Below are 6,800 nucleotides of genomic sequence, written 5' to 3'. Positions count from 1 at the left end.
AGAAACTCCTGTATGGGGCAAAGTTTCCCCTGCTCCCTGAAGCCTCTCTTGAATATAAATGCAACTCCAGGTATTTCCTGTAATTCTTGATAATTATTTCAATCAAGATATCAATTTATAACTTCCTGAATAATGAAATGCTGCTTCTTACTGTGTTATCCTTTGATATGTAAAGATGCCTTTGAACTGCAAGCCCCGTGCTGGGAAGACCCATGCAGCTTCCACACCTGGCTCGTCAACAAGCGAACTCATCGCTGCGCTGCGAACGTGACTTGTGGGTGACACCAAAGCCTTCCTGAGCTGCTGCAGAAACCCGGTCCTTTGGTTTGCATCAGCCAATGTATCTATGAACTCTGGATTGGATAAGGACGGGAGCTTACTGCTTCTTCTTGATGCAGTCTAGAGGTGACGAGCAGTAATCCAAGTGCATCTCGCTGGATTTAGGAGAGGCAGGTCCAGTAAACTGCCCCGTTTTTCTCTAAGTTTATCTAGCTTAATAGTCTTTTCCAGCAGAGATGGGAAATAATATTTCAGGAGATAATGCAAGGCAAAATACCTTCAGTTATTCCCCTCTCCTCTCCCAGCAGCAGCAATCGTTGTGCCACAGGCGTTGGTGGGTGCCACCAAGCTGTTCCCTCTGACACCTGTTGGCAGACCTATTGCCCATGAATTTCTTCGGTCCTTCTTAGAATCTGTTAATGTTATCTGGTTCTTGTGGCAACCTGCTGCTGAATGAGGACTTTGTCATTTGTTTTAGCCTGATCTGCTACTCGCTGGAGTAACAGTTTCGCATTTACTGTATTAATTGCCTTCACGATTTGCTGCACCTCGCTCGTAAGCCCCCAGCAGCCTTTCCTTCTCCAGGCTGAAGGGTCCTGAGCATGTCATCTCACCTTGCAAAGCAGCTGCCCCATCCTACTAGTCGTTTTAGTCGGTCTTCTTTCTGCTTCTCCAACACCATCGTGTTCCTGTTGGAACTCGGGACTACACACAGTAGTCAAAACGTGTATGCACCAGTGTTTTCTGCAGCAGCAGAGTGCTGCCCTCAGGGAAGGTGGAGAAATAACAATTTCTTGGCTTTTTTTGGCTGCCACCTTGAATGCACCTTGGCCACACGTTGAGCCAGTGATTCCAGAGGGCTGCCAGTGGCAATCCAAGATCTTGGCTCTTGTTGCCAGTTCCCACCTCAGCACAGCACAAGCAGGGTTTAGACCTTTTTCCTCCAGATTCTTTACTTTATGTATTTCTATACCAAAGCTCATTTGAAATTTTCTTCTCTGCTTTTTCTTTCTTTGAGAGCCTTTTGGAGTTTTTTCCCATCAGTGTGGTACTTGATGACCTTGGAAGAGCTCACCTGCAAACGTGGAGACGTAGGGCTGCTCTGACTCCTCCAGATTGCTGATGAGGATGTCAAAAGGCCCCAGACCTGGTCTCTGGTGAACCACACCATGGACTATTTTCCACCCTGAGAAATGACCATTAAAGCCCTACCTTTTGTTTCTTGTCTTTTAGCCAACTTTCAAGCAATAAAAGGACTTTTTCTGCAGTTCTCTGGCAACTTAGTTTCTTTAATGGTCTTGTGGAGATCTTTTTTAAAAAAATATTATAAAATCCTGTGGGTTTCCCACCTATAGCATAGAACCCATGTGCTTTTTCAGGAAAAAAGGTTCCCTTTTGTCCAGTGCCCTGAATGTAACAGGAGTTAAACTGCTTATGCGGGAAAGCAGTAGCCAATAATGGCTGGAGGAAGGCCTGGTGGGGGAATAAAAATATTTCTTTCCCCAAAATGTTGAAACTGCCAAGTCAAGTTGTTAATAGAGATTGCTTCTCCAACACAACGGCAGTGAGGACAACTTGACTTGGCTTGCGTGGTTTGGCTTGCTTGATGCATCCAGTGCAGAGGCCTTGATCTTCCAACCTACCATTAGTAACACCCAAAACAAGCCCCTTTTCCCCCAAACCCAAGAGCTGGCAATGCTCTGTTCTTCTGCTGTAACTCATCCCAGCGACAAGCAGGACCAGCTCAAAAAGCAAGGTAATGTCAACTGCACCACACTTTCCTCCCTTACAGTGCTTTTAGGGGACCCACTCCCTTACAGTGCTTTTAGGGGACCCACCTGGAAAAAATACCCCAAGGCACCAGTCCTGGTGCTGTGTTTTTGCAGCACCGATTCTAACGAGTCCTGCCGCTAACAAGCTGATGTCTGTCAGCACCAGCACCGCGCAAAGGATGCAAAGACGCTAAAGTCATGCTCAGCCAGCCAGTGTGAAGAGACGCATCGCAGCCTCACCCTGCTCTGGGTTTGGGTACCCGAGGAGTATGTCGTGGTGTGAGCAGCAGGGCAGATGTTTGGGCTGTGATGGGTACAGGTTAAGGCTCCTCTTTGGTCCACATCCTTGGATTTGAGTGCTGAGAGAGCAGCGAGCAAACAGAAAAAGAGACACACACCCCCCTGCTTTGAGGAAAACTTTGAACTGTGTGAGCTCAGGAGACCCCTTCCAACATAAATCCATGATCCTACGGTTTCTTTTCTAGGGGTAAAATATGTTAAATATTTCACAGGGAATCTGGAAATACATGTGTGGGGTCCCCACCTTTCTCCTCCAAGCGATTTTTCTTTAGCACTTGGATCTTCTCATCACTGTGCTAGAATTTAAGGCTTGTAAGTAAACTTCCTAATATTGTCATTACCACATATAAAACTAAACCCAATTATTACCAAACTGGTAGAAAGCAGGACCTGGAATCCAATACGAGCTCCTCTGAGAATTAAAACCTGGCTGTTGCTGGATCCAGCAGATACCTGTGGGTGGGCAAATTATTAAGGCATGAAAAATACAGAAAATACCCATTCAGGAGCTTCACTGGCCTTTCTGATGGGTCAGGGTCTTACTTGCAATGGGGATTACGCTCCCTGCCTCCACCAGCCAAGGAGAAAAAGCCATTTCCAGTGGAGTCGTGATCCGCAAAAGGAAAACGCCATCTGATTAGGGATAAGGTGTATTTTGCCGCTTCAGGAGGTGGTGGCTGCCTCTCAGGCAGTGAGATGCCGCGTCAGCCCGGGCTGAGCTCTGCCGTGGTGCAGGGATGGTCTTGGCACGCGGTTCGGAGTAGAGCAACGACGTCTTCCCCGGCTTGGATCCCAGCCCTTCCACCACACAGGGCGGGATAAACCCCAGCTCTGCCCACAGCTGCCTGCATGCAGGGGGCCACCCCCCAGGCGAGGGGCTGCCTGCCCAGGGGGCTTCACCCCTGTCCTCAGATGACCTTTCTGAACCTCACCCCCACACCGCAACACGAGGGTGTCACCTGCAACCACCCAGCCCTGCCTGAATAACTGCTTTGCTTTTTTGCAATTTATTATCTTCCCCACCCCACCCCACCCCCACCCCCAGTTTGGAGGCAGAAAACAGGGGGAGGGGGGAGGAAAGTTAAAAAAACAAAAAAGAATTGGGGTCAACGCGAAGCAGCAGTGTGTCAGCCGTCCTCTGAGAGCTTGTCTATCCTCTCGCCGTGGGTGTTCTTGTTGCGCACACCGAGCGGGAGCCGTTTTCCCTTAGTAGGGCAGGCTCCCGCGCCACGGCCCTCCGCGCCCGGCCATAAATGGGCTGCATCTCCTGCAGGACCCCCGGGCCCTGGCGAGCTGGCGGCTCCTGCAAAGGGGCCTGCCTTCTCGCATCACGGCGCAGCTTGCTTTGGACCTTGCAACCCTCCTGCTAATGTGGCTTTGGCTCTTTCTTTTCTTGTGCCTTTTGTTTTGTCTCTCTCCTCCTCCTCCTCCACTCGGGAGGTTAGAGGGAGAGAGGCCAGAAAGCCCCCAGGAATGTTCTTGCTTTCCCTATTTTTTTTTTCTTCTTTTTTTTCTCTCTGTTTTGGCCTGATTTGATCCCTTCCTTTCCATGATCCATACGCCTGCTCAGAAAACCAGCTGCTGAGTGAAAACCAGTTGCCAAGCCCATGAGACATCCCTAAAGGGTTGACCACGTCCCCAGCCTCCATCCTGTGTCCCATGGGTGAGGCCAATGCAGTCTGGAGGACCCTTTCACCTCCTGCTCTACCCAAGCATTTGCACGCCCTGACATGCTGGGGGTTCAGCACTGGCTCAGGAAGGGTGGATGCCAAGGAAGCTCATCTCACCATGTCCTGGAGCGTTTGCCTTCCAGCCTACAGAAGATGCTCAGCAGAGCAGGGTCGTTACACCTAAAGCGCTGAATCCAGCCCGGGCAGGCAGAGCCAGCAAGAGGACATGGCACCACCTTGGAGATATCCTTCCAGGTCCACTTGGCTCTTCATACAATCATAGAATAATTTGGGCTGGAAAAGACCCTTAAGATCATCAAGTCCAACCATTAACCCCACACTGCCAAGTCCACCCCTAAACCATGTCCCTGAGCATCACACCTACACATCTTAAATACCTCCAGGTTCTTGCATGAGTCCTCACCAACTCAAAGCTGTCTGAGCTGTGATGGGCTGTCAGCTTTCTTCTTGTCCCTTTTACTGGCTGACGCTTCTCTTGGAGAAGACCAAAGCTATGGAAACACAAACTGAAGTATCAGGGATCAGTTATACCACGGCAGTATGAACCTCTCCTGGTTTCCCTAAATGTTTTCCAGTCTCTGTGTTGTGGCTGAGCCTTCACTGAAGCCCCACTGTGACCTTGTGGAGCCACTGGGTTGCTGTCTTGTGGCCCAGTGACAGAAAGAAAAAGGGAAAATTAGAGGAGTTGTCCCTTTTGTGGGCACCCACTGCTGCAAAGAGGCAGGGAGGAGACCCAATACTTCTCCCATGCCACCAGGGCCTCCTGCCATGCGCTCCTTGTTTACCAATTTCTCCAGAGCTTCCCTCTTGCTGGAGAACGTGTTCCCTACCAGCAACCAAACTGAACTCCAGACCCTCAGCCCTTTCCTTGGTCATTCCCTTTTCCTTGGCCAATGACACTGTGCAAGATATGGCAGAGCCATCTCCCAGCCCGCACCCTCCCAATAAAGACTCCAGACCTTCCAGATCTTTGCGTGAAGGCACCAAGAGCTTGGAGATACCCCCTTTCAGAAATCCCAGCAGTTGAAGGAAAAAAGCTCCCACGAGAGATCAGTTGTCTGTGTGCCTCATTAACCATCTTACGTCCCATCCTGCACAGTCCTTGCACGGTGGGATGAGGAGCAGAAGAAGAGGTGGCCTAAGTGGGTTAGGACAGCCCCCGTGCTGCATCAGTCACGCACAAGGCCAGCTTGCCTGTCCTGCCCAGCAAAGCCATCAAACCAGGCTGGGTGGGATCCCTCCAGACTGGATTGGGTGGGATTTGCTGAGAACTTCATGACAGCAAATTCCACATGAGCCCATGGGTGGTTGTGGCCACCAACCCACGTGTGTTTCATCTCTTCAGAACGTTGATGTAGTCACTATTGTCAAATAAAGTGTTTCACCCAGATGTGTCATTGATTGTGCCCCTTCCAGGACTTTTCCCCCTGCCTTGGTGGCAGTGGCACTGCAGGAACAGCTTCTCCCACATCAGGAAGGAAAAACTGCGACTGGCAAATACATGTCTCCACGTGAGAGGTGGGCTAAGCATCCCCCAAAAGGCAAGGACCTCATGGTGTGCCCACCAGAGTGGCACCAGTGACCACCCCTGCCTGTCCCTGCAGACCTGCGTGCTTCAGGGCTGCCATGGCTCCAAGCTCAGGAGTGCCCTGGCTCCCTCTGCCACATCCATGAAGGTGCCGCAGGGATTCGGGCTCTGGAGCAGAGCTTAAATCCCCGGCTCCCACCTCCGGCCTCATCTCACCCTCACCCCAGAGCTGGCTGCGCGTCAGCCGGGTGTTTTCCAGGAGCTTATGTAGCTTTTGGAAAAGTTTCCAGGGTAGAAGACATGCTAGACGAGCCAAACACTCATCTCACGAAAAGCTTTCTGATAGGAGAGAGGTGCTGGTGGCGTTGGCCAGGATTTTTTCCTATAGAGCGAAGCAGGGTTGAGAGCAAGAAAGGGCATTAAAAGAAAAATAAATATTAAACAAACCCAGCACAGGCAGGACGTGGCGAGGCAACATTATGTAGAGCCCTACACATCTGGAAGAAGTTACCGCGCGCAGCAACCAAAGCAGAGTCTAAACAAGTGCAAGACGTTACCACATTGATGTCTGCACCAGGGAGTGGTTAGGAACAGAGCCAGGAAGGTGGGCTAAGGATGGAGCAGCCCAGGGGCTCCGGGGATGCCCCCAGCCCCGCTGGGCCCTGGCGAGCTGTTGTGTTTCTCTGCTTTTGGGGCGGCAGAAGGGAATTTATTCGACCTTGAACATTTTGGATGGTATCTACAGGAATGGTGGGGGCAGGAGCGGGTTTCGGAGGTGGTCACCATCCTGACACGCCTTGGTTGGGCACCTCGTGGGTCTTCTCCTGTGCTGGTGAAGCCCAGTGCCCATGGGCAGAGCTTGTCCCAGTGTCGGAGGTGTGGGACCCTGCAAGGTGCCCCTCTGGCCAGCTGCTCCAGCTTTGCCCCCCTCGGTCCCCAGCATGCAGGGTCTAGGGGGACGCAGCTCCTGGCCGGACAGGGGGGCACTGGGATGCTAAACCCCTTCTTCCCTGCTGGCATTGGGGAGATCCCAGCAGAGTTGGGGGCAAATAATGAACCCTACTTTATTTTTTTTGGGTGGGGTGGGGTGGGTGGGGGGGGTGGGATCGGGGGGTGGCTGTAAACCACATATCACACCCTGGGGCCTGAGGGGGTTTCGGGGTGCCACCCATCAGCACCCCCCTTGTAAAACCAAATGTGCCTTAACACCCCCCCTCACCCCAGGGATCC

Source organism: Falco cherrug, chromosome 4 (assembly GCF_023634085.1).
Source record: "Falco cherrug isolate bFalChe1 chromosome 4, bFalChe1.pri, whole genome shotgun sequence".
Taxonomy (NCBI): Eukaryota; Metazoa; Chordata; class Aves; order Falconiformes; family Falconidae; genus Falco; species Falco cherrug.
This window is presented reverse-complemented; position numbering follows the sequence as displayed.